This window comes from Manis pentadactyla, chromosome X, assembly GCF_030020395.1.
Source record: "Manis pentadactyla isolate mManPen7 chromosome X, mManPen7.hap1, whole genome shotgun sequence".
NCBI lineage: Eukaryota > Metazoa > Chordata > Mammalia > Pholidota > Manidae > Manis > Manis pentadactyla.
The window spans coordinates 22175424-22195101 of NC_080038.1; positions in this window are offsets into that span (position 1 = coordinate 22175424).

Consider the following 19678-nt stretch of genomic DNA (forward strand, 5'->3'; position numbering starts at 1 on the left):
TGTCAGAGCCAAGGGGGATCTCGGTGCCGAGGAGCCTCAGGCCCTGGGCTTCTCCCTCCCCCAGGAGACCGCCCGGCTCATCCTCTTCTGCCCACACTCGTGCCTGCTGTCTGTGCCCAGTGTTCTCATGCCTCAGGGGCAGAAGCGTAAGCTCCAACGTGCGAGAAAGGACCCTAGGGTCTGAGGGTGCTAAGGCCCCAGCAGCAGCAGACTCTCCTTCCCCCTGTTACCTTCTGGGGGTACTCCCCAGAGCTACCCCACTGCTGGCACTCCCCGGGAGCCTCACAAAGCCCAGAGCAGCACCACTGCTTCTGTAGGGGTTTCATGCACAAGATCTGCTGAAGAGGCCAAGAGCCACGATGAGGGACAGACAAGCACATCCCCAGAAGCACCCTCCACTGAGAGCCATGACACAGTGGCTCTTGCCAGGAAGGCGAAACATGTGGCAAAATATTAATGGATTGGAGAATGAATGGTGTTCACGGTGCTATTAACTTTTTGTAGTTCTGAAAATTACCATCAAGCGATACCTTAAAGAAAAGGAAAAGTCAATGATATTGACAAATACAAAAGACAATTAATATTACGAATATGAAAAATCTTCTACGTAAACCACAAGCAACCAAAAGAAAAATGAAGGGAAATAAAGAACAGACATTTGACAGATAATAAATTTGAAATTTTGTGTTCCAATAAATGAAATGCAAATCAAATTCAAAATCATGTATAATTTTTTTTCTATTCGGATTCATGAAAATTCAAGTGAAATTGTCTAATAATGCCACATGTTGGAGAGAATCCACGTCTCCCACAAACCACCTCTACAGGGTATTTTAAAGGGACTGCTCTATACAGAAGCACTCCTAAGGCTAAATAGATGTCACCAGAGAAAACAAAATCACAGCAAAAAAGGAGACCAACCAAATACTAACTAAAGGCAAAAAATAAAATCAACTACACACAAAAGCAGTTAAAGGAAACAAAAAAGAGTGCAGAATAAAACAACCAACATATAAGGAATGGAGGAGGAGGAATAAGAAGGGAGAGAAATAAAGAATCACCAGACAGTGTCTATAACAGCTCAATAAGCGAGTTAAGTTAGACAGTAAGATACTAAAGAAGCTAACCTTGAACCTTTGGTAACCACGAACCTAAAGTGTGCAATGGCAATAAGTACATATCTTTCAATAGTCACCCTAAATGTAAATGGACTGAATGCACCAATCAAAAGAAACAGAGTAATAGAATGGATAAAAAAGCAAGACCCATCTATATGCTGCTTACAAGAGACTCACCTCAAACCTAAAGATGTGCACAGACTAAAAGTCAAGTGATGGAAAAAGATATTTCATGCAAACAACAGGGAGAAAAAAGCAGGTATTACAATACTAGTATCAGACAAAATAGACTTCAAAACAAAGAAAGTAACAAGAGATAAAGAAGGACATTACATAATGATAAAGGGCTCAGTCCAACAAGAGGATATAACCATTATAAATATATATGCACCCAAATCAGGAGAACCAGCATATGTGAAACAAATACTAACAGAACTAAAGGAGGAAATATACTGCAATGCATACATTTTAGGAGACTTCAACATGCCACTCACTCCAAAGGATAGATCCACCGGACAGAAAATAAGGACACAGAGGCACTGAACAATGCACTAGAACAGATGGACCTAACAGACATCTATAGAACTCTACATCCAAAAGCAACAGGATACACATTCTTCTCAAGTGCACATGGAACATTTTCCAGAATAGGCCACATGCTAGGTCACAAAAAGAGCCTCAGTAAATTCCAAAAGATTGAAATTCTACCAACAAACTTTTCAGACCACAAAGGTATAAAACTAGAAAAAAATTGTACAAAAAAACATAAAAGGCTCACAAACACATGGAGGCTTAACAACATGCTTCTAAATAATCAATGGATCAACAAACAAATTAAAATAGAGATCAAGGAATATATGGAAACAAATGACAACAACAACACAAAGCCCCGACTTCTGTGGGATACAGCAAAAGCAGTCTTAAAAGGAAAGTATATAGCAATCCAGGTATACTTAAAGAAGGAAGAACAATCCCAAATGAACAGTCTAACATAACAATTATTGAAACTGGAAAAAGAAGAACAAATGAGGCCTAAAGTCAGCAGAAGGAGGGACATAATAAAGATCAGAGAAGAAATAAACAAAATTGAGAAGAATAAAATAATAGAAAAAAATAAACGAAACCAAGAGCTGGTTCTTTGAGAAAATAAAATAGATAAGCCTCTAGTCAAATTTATTTAGAGAAAAAGAGAATCAACACACATCAACATAATCAGAAACGAGAATGGAAAAATCACGACAGACTCCACAGAAATACAAAGGATTATTAAAGACTACTATGAAAACCTATATGCTAACAAGCTGTCAAACCTAGAAGAAACGGACAACTTCCTAGAAACATACAACCTTTCAAGACTGACCAAGGAAGAAACACAAAAGTTAAACAAACCAATTACGAGTAAAGAAATTGAAGCGGTAATCAAAAAACTACCCAAGAACAAAATCCCCAGGCCAGATGGATTTACCTCGGAATTTTATCAGACATACAGAGAAGACATAATAGCCACTCTCCTTAAAGTTTTCCAAAAAATAGAAGAGGAGGGACTACTCCCAAACTCATTCTATGAAGCCAACATCACTCTAATACCAAAGCCAGGCAAAAACCCCACCAAAAAAGAAAATCACAGACCAATATCCTTGATGAACACAGATGCAAAAATACTCAATAAAATATTAGCAAACCGAATTCCAAAATATATCAAAAGGATCATACACCACCAAGTGGGATTCATCCCAGGGATGTGAGGATGGTACAACATTCAAAAATCCATCAACATCATCCACCACATCAACAAAAAGAAGAACAAAAACCACATGATCATCTCCATAGATGCTGAAAAAGCATTCTACAAGATTTGACATCCATTCATGGTAAAAACTCTCAGCAAAATGGGTACAGAGGGCAAGTACCTCAACATAATAAAGGCCATATATGATAAACCCACAGCTAACATCATACTGAACAGCGAGAGGCTGAAAGCTTTTCCTCTGAGATTGGGAACAAGACAGGGATGCCCACTCTCCCCACTGTTATTCAACATAGTACTGGAGGTCCTAGCCACAGCAATTAGACAAAACAAAGAAATACAAGGAATCCAGATTGGTAAAGAAGAAGATAAACGGTCATTATTTGCAGATGACATGATATTGTACATAAAAAACCCTAAAGACTCCACTCCAAAATTACTAGAACTGATATCATAATACAGGAAAGTTGCAGGATACAAAATTAATACACAGAAATCTGTGGCTTTCCTATACACTAACAATGAACCAATAGAAAGAGAAATCAGGAAAACAATTCTATTCACAATGGCATCAAAAAGAATAAAATACCTAGGAATAAACCTCACTAAGGAAGTGAAAGACCTATACCCTGAAAACTACAAAACACTCTTAAGAGAAATTAAAGAGGACACTAACAAATGGAAACTCATCCCATGATCTTGGCTAGGAAGAATTAATATAGTCAAAATGGCCATCCTACCCAAAGCAATATACAGATTTGATGCAATCCCTATCAAATTACCAACAACATTCTTCAACAAACTAGAACAAATAGTTCAAAAATTCATATGGAACCACCCAAGACCCTGAATAGCTAAAGCAATCCTGAGAAAGAAGAATAAAGTGGGGGGGATCTCACTCCCTAACTTCAAGCTCTACTACAAAGCCATAGTAATCAAGACAATTTGTTACTGGCACAAGAACACAACCACAGACCAGTGGAACAGATTAGAGACTCCAGACATTTACTCAAACATATATGGTCAATTAAAATATGTTAAAGGAGCCATGGACATACAATGGGGAAATGACAGTCTCCTCAACAGATGGTGCTGGCAAAACTGGACAGCTACATGTAAGAGAATGAAACTGGATCACTGTCTAACCCCATACACAAAAATAAATTCGAAATGGATCAAAGACCTCAATGTAAGTCATGAAACCATAAAACTCTTAGAAAAAAACACACACAAATCTCTTGGACATTAACATGAGTGACTTCTTCATGAACATATCTCCCTGGGAAAGGGAAACAAAAGCAAAAATCAACAGGTGGGACTATATCAAGCTGAAAAGCTTCTGTACAGCCAAGGACACCATCAATAGAACAAAAAGGTACCCTACAGTATGGGAGAATATATTTGTAGATGACAGATCCGATAAAGGCTTGACATCCAAGATATATAAAGAGCTTACGCACCTCAACAAACAAAAAGCAAATAATCCAATTAAAAAATGGGCAGAGGAGCTGAATAGACAGTTCTCTAAAGAAGAAATTCAGATGGCCAGCAGACACATGAAAAGATGCTCCACATTGCTAGTCATCAGAGAAATGCAAATTAAAACCACAATGAGATATCTCTGCACACCAGGAAGGATGGCCACCATCGAAAAGACAAACAACAACAAATGTTGGCGAGGTTGTGGAGAAAGGGGAACCCTCCTATACTGCTGGTGGGAATGTAAATTAGTTCAACCATTGTGGAAAGCAGTATGGAGTTCCTCAAAATGCTCAAAATAGACTTACCATTTGACCCAGGAATTCCACTACTAGGAATTTACCCTAAGAATGCAGCACTCCAGTTTGAAAAAGACGGATGCACCCCTATGTTTATCGCAGCACTATTTACAATAGCCAAGAAATGGAAGCAACCTAAGTGTCCATCAGTAGATGAATGGATAAAGAAGAGGTGGTACATATACACAATGGAATATTTTTCAGCCATAAGAAGAAAACAAATCTTACAATTTGCAACAACTTGGATGGAGCTAGAGGGTATTATGCTCAGTGAAATAAGCCAAGTGGAGAAAGACAAATACCAAATGATTTCACTCATATGTGGAGTATAAGAACAAAGAAAAACTGAAGGAACAAAACAGCAGCAGAATCACAGAACCCAAGAACGGACTAACAGTTACCAAAGGGAAAGGGACTGGGGAGAATGGGAGGGTAGGGAGGGATAAGGGCGGGTAAGAAGAAACGTGGTATTATGATCATCATGTATGATGTGGGGGGTGGGGGAAAGGGGAGGACTGTGCAACACAGAGAAGACAAGTAGTGATTCTACAACATCTTACTACGCTGATGGACAGTGACTGTAATGGGGTTTGTGCAGGGGACTTGGTGATGTGGAGAGCCTAGTAAACATAATGTTCTTCATGTAATTATAGATTAATGATAATAAAATAAAAACAAAACAAAGATAACACACAGACTGTATATTTAATAGCTATACTTTTGTCTATATATCTTTGCATTCATTTTTTTAGGACTACATATATTAAAGCTTCATGCCATTTAACGTCAGGAAATAATGAACAGAGGATTCAGATGGCAATTCCATTAGGTGAGTGGTGAGCAGGAGAAGAGTTTGTATAGGATCACATATTTAAATTTATTATCATGGTTCTGTTTTTCATGTGAAATTATGATTTCTTAGGTTATTATTAATAATATAAAGAAATAAGTAAATATAAACATATCCATACATGACTAAATGAATAATAAAAGAGGGTCATGTCTGGACCCAAAATGAACATGTGTTACAAACCGAGGAAAAAGAATAACCCTCAGTCCTATGCCTCTGAAATCATGTGGTATGACAAGCATTTGCTATGTGAAGCCTATGTGAATAACTAGTGGCAGTAAGAATAGAGAGAAAGTCTGATGACAAACTTAAAAGAACACTTTAGTGAGAAGAGTGAATTAAGTAGTTCTGTGTCTGTACTGTGTCCCTCCTTAAATTCTTTATTGATACTTTGCCCCTTATTTATTCCATAAGGTTCACTGAGTACCATTTTCCCTCGAATTTCTGCAAAAGTCTACTGGCTGTGTTGGTGGATCTATTCCTGAGAGTATCAACATTCTAATAAACCTAGATGTTTTGAGCTGTTTGTAAGAGCAATTGGGCATGGTTTGAAAACCCTGGAGAAGGAATGAGCAAATTAAGTTTAGAAGATATTATTACCTTTTTTTCTTCAAGCACAACACCTAGACTAAGAAGGACAGTTATTTCATCTTCCCTCCTATTTTTCTGGGTGATAAGGCAAATGAAAATATGTGTCGTAAAATAAAGCTTTGCCATGTAAAAAGATTTCGGTAGTTCTCTAGCAGATAACATACAAAGGTAGATGTATTTCTACAGACTACTCAGTAACACTCCTAAAGCTATCTGTGAATTAAATATTCATGCATGTAGCAATTAGGTGATTTTATTCTGGAAAATGTTCACATTTTAAAACCCAGAGAGATGAATAAAATAATAGACACAGGCTCTTATTCATAACTTTCCTCCTAAGTTATTGGATTATTCATCTTTTGGATTGTATTGCTCTCAGGTGCAGAGTCAACTGGGGGCCGACTACATGGATCTGCTGAATTTGGCTGAGCTTACTCACATGTCTGGAGTCAGGTGATTGCTCACTGGGGCATCTCATCCACGTGTCTTGTCCTCTAACAGGCTAGCTAGGGCATGTTCCCATGGTTACAACAGAGGCCTAAGAGACAAGCAGAAATATGGAAGGTTCAGAGCTGGCACACCGACAGTTGGCAAGTCAGTCACATGGCCAAATGCAGCATGAAAGGAGAGCAGCATTACAATGTGTGGATACAGGAACAGGAAATAACTGGGACTAGCTTTGTAATCTTCCAATAGCACTTATGTCTGTAACTGATCTCTAATCACTGGTCATTGAATAATAAGACCAATTTTAGTGACCTAATATCCCTTCCCACTTCATCTATAGTAGTAGTTTAGATTGGGGCTCTTCTCACCTCATCCTTTTGAGGGTTGTTTCACTTCCAAGACCTGAGGGAAGAAGTTCAACAATTGTTAGCTAGCTAGGGTGGTAAATACTGTTCTCTATTTCTAATTTGACAAGGATCATTAAATTTTTTTATGATGGGTCATTATTTCAGATTAATATGCCTTCTTCCCAAAACATTTCTTACTTTTTTTCACAGAATCCAAGGTAGTCTTATTAGGTGCTCAATAAATAATCAGTTGTTCAATGTGTATGTTCTGAGGCTAACAATCTGTTATATGAAGGATAAAAAGCAGACTAAAGAGAGTATTCAAATATAATTTTCTAGGGGTAGTTCACATATGTATTGGTTGAAAAAAGATTAAAGCACTCAATATCATTTTTTTTGATGATACACTTTAATTGACCTAGCAGAAGCTTATTACAAAGCATAGAGTAGTTCAAGCAAGTGCTGTTATTATAAATCCAGTGGTTTTCTACCATGGCTTCAAACCAGAATCACCTGGGGAGCTTTTTAAACAATAACAATGCCTGGGGCTCACTTCAGACCAATTCAATCAGTATCTCTGGAGATGGAGCCTATGCACTGATATATTTAAAAGCTCTCTAGATTATTGTAATGTGAAGCCAAGGTTGGGGACAGATGTGTTAAACTCTTCTAAAAATACCAACAAAGTTTGGAAACTGAGCAAAACACATGGAAGCAACACATGGCTGATAACTTGGATATTGCTAAACAATCCTGACAGATGAAATGGTATCCTAATTAATTGGTCTTCCTAAGTCCATTATGGGCCTTCACCTGGCAGCATTTTCAAGGCACAGGTTTGGGAAATGCTGAATTTCAGTTATTATAAATTATTTCATAGATGCTGGCCAAGTAAACTTACAGTTTGACTTATATTGTGATATAAAATTGATTTGATATCATTGGGATGTCGATCTCCTGATGAGAGCTGACAAAGACCAGCTGAGTCTTTAGCTAAATGATGTGTGAGAGCACTGAGAAGCAGACAATTGGAAACTAATGAGATGATAAAGGTTTTCAGGTATGTGAATTGATCAGCTACCTGCTGAGAACCTCTCAGTGTAGAAGAGAACTCCCTGGCTCAGGGATTTTTTTTTTCCATCTTAGGTGCAATCAAGGTTAGTCCAGGCTGTATGTGATATTCCGTTAAGAATTGTCTATGCTCATTTTGGAGGTGAAATTAGAGAGGAGTGGGAGCCAGTAGGTATGGCTTCCATCCCAGACTTACATACACTCCACTCTAAGAAGCATTCTTTTTAGCACCATCATATAGTGGTATGGGATGAATGGTGGCAGCATTTATGAAGGGAGTTTGGGCCATAGATGGAAACCCTGTGGCCACTTGGGATTGTGCTTGCTGCCCCATAAAACTGCTGACCTTGACTGAAACTCGCACCCCTATCCCCGGCCAAACCTGGCCACTTTCTATCTCTTACACAGAGCAGAGTGGCTGCAGTAGGAAAAAAAAAAAGGTATAAAGCTATACTTTAAAGTCAAGGTAAAAATCAGTTTTGGTTCTTAAAAATTCAATTGGATTTGGCAGTTCAAGCTTCAAGGACATTAAAATACCTCATGATAAGATGATATGGGATTGGAGTGTAATATATTGGCAAAGTATAAAGAAAATGTGCAAATCAAATAATCAAGGGTTATGGAGCTATTTAAAAGCGTGAACAAAGTCCTTTTAAGACTGGACGTGAGGTTATTCTCCAAGCCAGCCTTAAGTAACTGTCCAGACAACAAGTGTTCTATTATCATGTAAGTGTGGAAAATGCTGCAAACCACATTCCCTATTTGGAATGTCACTGTATAGATTATCAGAGTAAAGGCCCAAGGAAACAATAAAGAAAGTTTGAGCTTGCTTAGGCCACAGTTTCAAAATATTCTTAGGATCAGAGCACTTTGTGTTATACAATGCATATTACATCTTGTGGAACACTGAACTAGTACTGTTCATATAATTAATCACAAACAGCAGTTGCTCAATCAAATAAAGCCACAGTCTATGAATAAAATGGATGATTTATCCTCCCTCAAACCTCACCACCTATTTTTAGTTATGGAGGTGTGGGGAAAGTTGGGGTTCCTATGGCCAGGATCCTCACTGAACCTAAACCACCTGATGATGTAACTGGCCTCTTCTTAGGCTACTGCTTCCACACCCATAGGCAATAAGCTATTATTGACTGAGTCACTATCTAAAGAGGTCAGCCCAGTGCTCTGGGCAGAGGCAGAGATGACGGAGGACTACAGACCTACAGACTGTTGGATGGAGACAACTCTAGTGCACAACCTACTACTGGGAGAACAAGCTGAATAATAAACCATTTCACCCCAAAAACGTTCTACTATCATTTCTGTGGTCACATTGAATCCATAGTGAACTTGCCTGGGCTGAAACCCATTGGCAAGACAGAAGGTTATATTATTCTTTTACATTTTATCATACACAGGAGTATGGCTCTGAACTACAGTGCTAGATTTAAATTTAGGTACAGTTCTAAGGGCAATCAAGGGTAGCGTTTCAAGAGTTTGATATCCAGGTCACTCTTGAAAGTATTCCAGGTTTTCAGTGTCTCATGTCAAATATGGCACTGAGAATTTTACAGTACTCTTTGTGCAGTCAAGCCAGAACAGATTATAATAAAATTATTTCTTTGTATAAAACAGTTTTTCTCTTCCTGTCTATCCCTTCATCTTTCATTTTTTTGTATCTTCTTTCTTTCTTTCTAAAAATAACCCATTTTAAAACATCCTAATTCAAACCCTTTAGGTTAAAATCCTTTAGAAATGCATTTGTTTAGATTCTATTTAACTCAAAACCTATTATTTTGAAATATAACTGCTGATTCCACACTGCATTATAATTATAGTATCCTATAATAGCTTTCTACTGTTACCACTAGAATTACTTAACATTGATGTACTTTCATTAATAACATTTGAATATAAATAGGTATTAAGCTCTTTTATGCAATAATATCTAAATATCACCGCAGTAGGACAGTTTTGATAATCAACCACTATTTGGATGTTATTTGGGGTAAGGACTATTAAAATAGGCCAGAGTGGCATCAATGAATAGAGCAGAAATGAGTCTTTGTAAATGAATGAGAGTTAAGCAAAGGTAAAAATATATATGTACATGACCTCATGTACATACATATACACACACATATATATGCACACATGTGATTGATAAAAATAGTTTCTGCATTTATTTATATAAAAAATATTAATCTGGATGCAAAGTGTCTGATAATATCAAGAACACACCTGAACTATCAATAAAATGGGAATAGAGGGCAAGTACCTCAACATAATAAAGGCCATATATGATAAACCACCAGCCAACATCATACTGAACAGCGAGAAGCTGAAAGCTTTTCCTCTAAGATCAGGAACAAGACAGGGATGCCTACTCTCCCCACTGTTATTCAAAATAGTACGGGAGGTCCTAGCCATGGCAATTAGACAAAAAAAAGAAATACAAGGAATCCAGACTGGTAAGGAAGAAGTCAAACTGTCACTATTTGCAGATGGCATAATGTTGTACATAAAAAACCCTAAAGAATCCACTCCAAAACTACTAGAACTAATATCGGAATTCAGCAAAGTTGCAGGATACAAAATTAATACACAGAAACCTGTGGCTTTCCTATACATTAACAATGAATTACCAGAAAGAGAAATCAGGAAAACAATTCCATTCACAATTGCATCAAAAAGAATAAAATACCTAGGAATAAACCTAACCAAGGAAGTGAAAGACCTATACCCTAAAAACTATAAGACACTCTTAAGAGAAATTAAAGAGGACACTAACAAATGGAAACTCATCTCATGCTCTTGGCTAGAAAGAATTGATATGGCCAAAATGGCCATCTTGCCCAAAGCAATCTACAGACTCAATGCAATCCCTATCAAATCACCAACAGCACTCTTCAATGAACTGGAACAAATAGTTCAAAAATTCATAGGGAACCAACAAAGACCCTGAATAGCCAACGCAATCCTGAGAAGGAAGACTAAAGTGCAGGGGGATTACACTCCCCAACTTCAAGTTCTACTGCAAAGCCACAGTAATCAAGACAATTTGGTACTGGCACAAGAACAGACCCACAGACCAGTGGAACAGAATAGAGACTCCAGACATTAACCCAAACATATATGGTCAATTTATATATGATAAAGGAGCCATGGACATACAATAGGGAAATGACAGTCTCTTCAACAGATGGTGCTGGCAAAACTGGACAGCTACATGTAAGAGAATGAAACTGGATCACTGTCTAACCCCATATACAAAAGCAAATTCAAAATGGATCAAAGACCTCAATGTAAGTCATGAAACCATAAAACTCTTAGAAAAAAACATAAGCACAAATCTCTTGGACATTAACATGAACAACTTCTTCATGAACATATCTACCCAGGCAAGGGAAACAAAAGCAAAAATGAACAGGTGGGACTATATCAAGCTGAAAAGCTTCTGTACAGCCAAGGACACCATCAATAGAATAAAGGTATCCTACAGTATGGGAGAATATATTCATAAATGACAGATCCAATAAAGGGTTGACATCCAAAATATATAAAGAGCTCATGCACCTCAACAAACAAAAAGCAAATAATCCAATTAAAAATGGGCAGTGGAGCTGAACAGACAGTTCTCCAAATAAGAAATGAAGATGGCCAACAGACACATGAAAAGATGCTCCACATTGCTAGTCATCAGAGAAATGCAAATTAAAACCACAATGAGATATCATTTCACACCAGTAACGATGGCCACCTCCAAAAGACAAACAACAACAAATGTTGGTGAGAATGTGGAGAAAGGGGGACCCTCGTACACTGCTAGTGTGAATGTAAATTAGTTCAACCGTTGTGGAAAGCAGTATGGAGGTCCCTCAAAATGCTCAAAATATAAATACCATTTGACCCAGGAATTCCACTTATAGGAATTTACCCTAAGAATGCAGCAGCCCAATTTGAAAAAGACATATGCACCCCTATGTTTATCGCAGCACTATTTACAATAGCCAAGAAATGGAAGCAACCTAAATGCCCATCAGTAGATGAATGGATAAAGAAGAGGTGGTACATATACACAATGGAATATTATTCAGCCATAAGAAGAAAACAAATCCTACCATTTGTAACAACATGGCTGGAGCTAGAGGGTATTATGCTCAGTGAAATAAGTCAGGTGGAGAAAGACAAGTACCAAATGATTTCACTCATATGTGGAGTATAAGAACAAAGAAAAAACTGAAGGAACAAAACAGCAGCAGAACCACAGAACCCAAGAATGGACTAACAGTTACCAAAGGGAAAGGGACTGGGGAGGATGGGTCAGAAGGGAGGGATAAGGGGAGGGGAAAGAAAGGGAGCACTACGATTAGCATGTATAATGTGGGGGGAGGCACGGGGATGGCTGTGCAACACAGAGAAGACAAGTAGTGACTCTACATCATCTTACTACACTGATGGACAGTGACTTTAATGGGGTTTGTGGTGGGGACTTGAAGGGGGGAGCCTAGTAAACATAATGTTCCTCATGTAACTGTAGATTAATGATACCAAAATAAAAAATTAAAATAAAATAAAATAAAACACCTGTACAGACTTCAGGCCTGACACAATTTCACATGTTTTACATGTATAATAGTCTCAATACTTTTATGAACTATGTATTAAGAATATGCCCATCCTTGCAGAAAAGAAAGCTGAGTTTCAACCAATCACCTGGAATCACACCACTCATCTACTCATCTATGCTATCACGAGTGGTATAGATGAGTAGTGTGACCCCCTCCCGCCAGGAAGGACCTAAATGTACACAGTATTAATCCACAGACTATATACTCATCCACTACACTATTCTAGAATTTGCTTTGAAAGCCTCATACAAAGGATACAGACCTATCATCATACACCCCAGCCACTGCTTCCATAAATACCCTGGCACTCATACTTGTCAGATCACATAGCTTAAATTCTGTTTGCAAAATATGACAATGTGCCAAGAGATGTTGCTCTCTGTGAGGCTTTTACTGAAAGCTCTATTTACATTGGTACTTAGTCATGGTGGCACTGCAAGCAACAATTCTATATGGGTACAAACACACTGAAATACATTTTGGCTGAAATATCAAAAAATATGGGGCTTACATTACTTGAATGAAAGATACTGTATTTCATGATCAAACCCAGAAATGTTACATGCACAAATAACATTTGCTTTTAGGAAAAGGGAATTTTTGATTTCCATAAGCATTTAGAAATTTATAAAACTGTGGGTTATAAAATTTCTATTTTGGGAAATAAATGTGATTTAATTGACAAAGCAATGGGAGAAATTTCATTTTAATTGCTTGTAAATGTGGTAATAAATTGAGAGAAATTTTGGCATGAATGAGCAAATCCCTTTGTGGCAAGATATTTAAGATACTGGAATTTGAATTAATGAGACTGTTCATTGGAAAAACGGATTCCCTCTGGACTTTAAGGCTCTTTAATTAGAAGGCAGATATTATAATACAATAAATGAAAAAATAATTTGGTAGAACTGTATCTGAATCAAAATTAAAGGAGGTGACTGAATTGAGATTGTGCTTGCTGCCCCACAAAACTGCTAATCTTGACTGAAACATAAGTAGAAATAACTAATTTGTTTGAAAATGTATACCAAAATATAGGTTGGTTACACTTTAAAAAATCTGCGGTAACAGAGTTTCTAAAAATATGACATGCTTTGTTACTGATAACAAAATTCATTTGAAGGTGAATTTTTGTGCAAACAAATCTGTCCTAGCATAAAATGATAATTACAATTACTAATGCATAAATCATTTATGAATAAATGCCTGCAAATTTTGAAAATCATAATTTATGATTGTAATAATCCTTTATTCTGTAATAGTGATAAATTTCACCATTAAATTAGTGAAATACACAAATGATTTAGGGAAGCAAAGTTTTTTGTCTCAGGACACTTTATCTGTCCCAATTCCCTACAAATTCACTGCTGAAAAGATTTCTTCTAGACTATGCCATCTTAATTTCAGTGAAAATGCTTCTACTTGTACATAAAAACAAACCCTTAAATGTTGGCCTGTTTTTAAAATTCCATAATAGTTTATTTTTTTATTATAAATATCAGCCTTATTTTCAAAAAAAAGAAAAAAATTTCAAAGTAGTCAACAAAATATTGAGCATTATTTCTCAGACCTAGCAATTGGTGAAACAATTTTATGAAATAACATATACTTTCATAATTTAAAGACTACTGTAATATGACAAATGAATCCTAATGGAAAACCCTGTTTGTGTAGTTTCAAGAAACCACAGTTGAGTAAATCTATATATCAGAAACTGCCTCTCAATCTAGAGATGAAAGTATAATACAATTACAAGTATGTATTTACAAAAATAATCAAATAATACAATTATTTTTACAAATTCTTCATTGAGACATAAAGAAAAATAGAATTTGAGAAAATGGCATTGTCCCCAAACTTGTCTAAGATCCTCGCCTATTAAAAAGTGACCTTTCTTAACAAAACAAGGCAAAGACCCCACCAAAAAATAAAACTACAGACCAATAACCCTGATGAACGTAGATGCAAAAATATTCAACAAAATATTAGCAAACTGAATTAAAAAATACATCAAAAGGATCATACACCATGACCAAGTGGGATTCATCCCAGGGATGTGAGGATGGTACAACATTCAAAAATCCATCAACATTATCCACCACATCAACAAAAAGAAGGACAAAATCTACATGATCATCTCCATAGATGCTGAAAAAGCATTCAACAAAATTCAACATCCATTCATGATAAAAACTCTCAACAAAATGGGCATAGAGGGCAAGTACCTCAACATAATAAAGGCCATATATGATAAACCCACAGCTAACATCATACTGAACAGCGAGAGGCTGAAAGCTTTTCCTCTGAGATCAGGAACAAGACAGGGATGCCCACTCTCCCCACTGTTATTCAACATAGTACTGGAGGTCCTAGCCACAGCAATTAGACAAAACAAAGAAATACAAGGAATCCAGATTGGTAAAGAAGAAGATACATGGTCATTATTTGCAGATGACATGATATTGTACATAAAAAAACCCTAAAGACTCCACTCCAAAACTACTAGAACTAACATCGGAATTCAGCAAAGTTGCAGGATACAAAATTAACACACAGAAATCTGTGGCTTTCCTATACACTAACAATGAACTAATATAAAGAGAAATCAGGAAAACAATTCCATTCACAATTGCATCAAAAAGAATAAAATACCTAGGAATAAACCTAACCAAGGAAGTGAAAGATCTATACCCTGAAAACTACAAAACACTCTTAAGAGAAATTAAAGAGGACACTAACAAATGGAAACTCATCCCATGCTCTTGGCTAGGAAGAATTAATATCGTCAAAATGGCCATCCTGCCCAAAGCAATATACAGATTTGATGCAATCCCTATCAAATTACCAAAAGCATTCTTCAATGAACTGGAACAAATAGTTCAGAAATTCATATGGAACCACAAAAGAATCCAAATAGCCAAAGCAATCCTGAGAAAGAAGAATAAAGCAGGGAGATCTTGCTTCCCAACTTCGAGTTATACTACAAAGCCATAGTAATCAAGACAATTTGGTACTGGTACAAGAACAGAGCCACAGACCAGTGGAACAGAATAAAGACTCCAGACATTAACCCAAACATATATGGTCAATTAATATATGATAAAGGAGCCATGGACATACAATAGGGAAATGACAGTCTCTTCAACAGATGGTGCTGGCAAAACTGGACAGCTACATGTAAGAGAATGAAACTGGATCACTGTCTAACCCCATATACAAAAGTAAATTCAAAATGGATCAAAGACCTCAATGTAAGTCATGAAACCATAAAACTCTTAGAAAAAAAACATACACACAAATCTCTTGGACATTAACATGAGTGACTTCTTCATGAACATATCTCCCTGGGCAAGGGTAACAAAAGCAATAATGAATAGGTGGGACTATATCAAGCTTAAAAGCTTCTGTACAGCAAAGGACACCATCAATAGAACAAAAAGGTATCCTACAGTATGGGAGAATATATTCATAAATGACAGAACCGATAAAGGGTTGACATCCAAAATATATAAAGAGCTCACACATCTCAACAAACAAAAAACAAATAATCCAATTTAAAAATGGGCAGAGGAGCTGAATAGACAGTTCTCTAAACAAGAAATTCAGATGGCCAACAGACACATGAAAAGATGCTCCACATCGCTTGTCATCAGAGAAATGCAAATTAAAACCACAATGAGATAACACCGCACACCAGGAAGGATGGCCATCATCCAAAAGATAAACAACGACAAATGTTGGTGAGGTTGCAGAGAAAGGGGAACCCTCCTACACACCTGGTGGGAATGCAAATTAGTGCAACCATTGTGGAAAGCAGTATGGAGGTTCCTCAAAAAGGTCAAAATAGAAATACCATTTGACCCAGGAATTCCACTTCTAGGAATTTACCCTAAGAATGCAGCAGCCCAGTTTGAAAAAGACAGATGCACCCCTATGTTTATAACAGCACTATTTACAATAGCCATGAAATGGAAGGAACCTAAATGTCCATCAGTAGATGAATGGATAAAGAAGAGGTGGTACATATACACAATGGAATATTATTCAGCCATAAGAAGTAAACAAATCCTACCATTTGCAACAACATGGCTGGAGCTAGAGGGTATTATGCTCAGTGAAATAAGCCAGGTGGAGAAAGACAAGTACCGATTGATTTCACTCATATGTGGAATATAAAAGCAAAGAAAAACTGAAGGAACAAAACAGCAGCAGAATCATCCAACCCAAGAATGTACTAACAGTTACCAAAGGGAACAGGAGTGGGGAGGATGGGTGGGAAGGGAGGGATAAGGGCGGGAAAAAGAAAGGGGAAATTACAATTAGCATGTATAATGTGTGTGTGGGGGGTACGGGGCAGGCTCTACAACACAGAGAAGACAAGTAGTGATTTTACAGCATCTTACTACGCTGATGGACACTGACTGTGAAGGGGTATGTGGGGGGGACTTGCTGAAGGTGGGAGCCTAGTAAACATAATGTTCTTCATGTACCTGTAGATTAATCATACCATAATTTTAAAAAAAGTGACCTTTCTTATACCTGTGAGACTGGAACTTTAAGCCAGATACCAAGCATGCTTTCTTGGGAGGGCTTTGTGGGCATTTCAATATACAATCAATATTGTTCTTTAAGTGTAGGCATATGCCTGATGTGATGAGAATCATTTGCAGATAATGATGTTCTAGGTATAGTGATGGTTGTACAATCAATTTGTCCATTATATCTGGGTAAAAAGGAGAACAGATTCCTATTGAAACTATGCAAATAAGTAACACTGCCATGAAAATAGACACTCAAGTAAAAAATATTTTTTCTAAGTTATGACATGCCAGTAAGAATCAAATACCACTAAAATGTTTCACATAAGTTTACAGAAGCATAGTCTAATAAACTGACTGTTAGAAATAGCTCAAGAAAAATGATACAGGGTTTCTTTACATGCCATTAAGAATTGAAAATTGAAAAATCGAACAATGTTCCAAACAAATAATTACAATAAGATTTTCTTCCTCTGTGATGAATTTTGTCCCATTGGGTCATAGGTCAACCATCAGCTTTTGTAAACTTTGCCTATGTCTGGACTAAAAAGAGTCTGGGAAATCCCAACTTATTCCATGGTATAAAATCAAAGTTGTTCAGGCATTGTCAGGTGGGAAGCCTGTAGTCAAAGGTATACTCTTTGATGTATCAGAAGTTCAAATCACCTGTTACTATCCTCTCCATTGGTTTTGAGACTATACTTCCCCATTAAAGACTCAAATTTTAGCTTCTATCCTATTCCAGGAACTGAAGGCAAACACCAAGAAGCAGAAAAGTGTTTCATAATGAGACAGAGGCTGTGGTTAATTTATCACAGTGCAACCAATATCATAATTTTCTATTGGGGTGCAGTAAATATTTCATAAAGATTTAATCAATGGTTCTAAGAATAAAAATGCATTACGACAGCACTGGCAAATCTCTAAGGCCTTGTCATAAAATGTACAATCTCTGTAATTTACATTAATAATATTTTATCTTTACAAACTTAACCCTACGAAGGCTGAGCATTGCTTCAGATGTGACTATTTTTTTTCACACAATTCTTACCATAGTGTTGAGATAATTAAGAACTATAGACCTATAAACCCACTGACAGCATCTTTTCTATTACAAGGTAAATACCAAATCTTTGTGATTTTCCAAGGGCCCCTTAAAGAATCTGAAAGATTTCTTTAAATATTGAAAGATAGCTTGAAATTTTATTTGTTTCTCAATTGGATCTTATCTTGAGACACTAAGGTCAAAAGAATTGTCAGAGATTTGGTCAATTGATTAATACAGGATGGTGGGGTACCTGGGAAACAATATATGGTTACCTATTTAATTAAAATGACAATAAAGTATCTTAAAATAATTAAATAAAAAGGTAACAGCTATGAGGAAGCTTATCTTTATGACAAGTAAATTATCAATGTTTTGTTATTGTTTTAAATAATCAAGAGAAAACAGATAAAACTATTTTGGTTAAATAGGGAATTGTCTACAGAATAATAATCTTTATTGCCTCCTGTTAAGATGTCTAGTCTTGCATTTATGTATCTGGCAGTTAAAGTTTCAATGTTCTTTTTTTGTATAAACATTGAAAATTAGCCAACCATTGCAAAATTTTAATATATTTTACTGTTTTTTCATGTTCAATTATTATGCCCTAAGTAGAATAAAAACTATCTTTCTTCAAACTTTCTACAATTTTCCATATCCACTTAGATTCAGTCATTCATTAATTTGCTTGACATTCTGGAACAACTAGAACTTTTAAAAGAAAATGAACCTCTTTATCTCTTCATAAACAAAACTATATCCCGCTGCCTTACACACACAAGTATATTTATCTTGTACTACTACTCCTAGTGAAGTCTCAACCAACCACATTATTTTAAGTTGTAATTTAAAAAAGGAAGAAAGAATCAGTGAACTAGAAGACAGGCCAGTGGAACACATTCGAGTAGGAAAAAGAAAAAAGAATTTTAAAAACTGAAGAAAGCTTAAGTGTTCAATAGGATATCATCAAGTAGAACAATGTTCACATAATAGTGGTCCCCGAAGGAGGAGAAAGAGGCAGAAATCTTATTTGGAGAAATGGCTTCCCTAACCTGGGAAAGGAAACAAACATCCAGATCCAGGAAACCCAGCAAGGTCCAAATAAGATAAATCCAAAAGGGTATACACCAAGACATGTTATAAATAAAATGTCAGAAGTTAAATATAAAGAGAGAAACTTAAAAACAGCAAGAGAAAACTAACTTGTCATGTAGCAGGGAACCCCCATAAGACAAGCAGCAGATTTTTCAGCAGAAACTGTGTAAGCCAGAAGGGAGTGGCATGATATATTCAAAGTGCTAAAAGAAAAAAACCTTCCAACCAAGAATACTTTACACAGCAAGGTTTGAATTGAAGGAGAGATTGATATATCCAGGTAAGCAAAAGCTAAAGGAATTCATCACCATTTAAGCAGCTTATAAGAAATGTTAAAGGAACTTCATTAAATTAAAAAGAGTACTAATTAGTAACAAGAACACATATGAAAGTATAAATCTCACTGGTAAAGGTAAA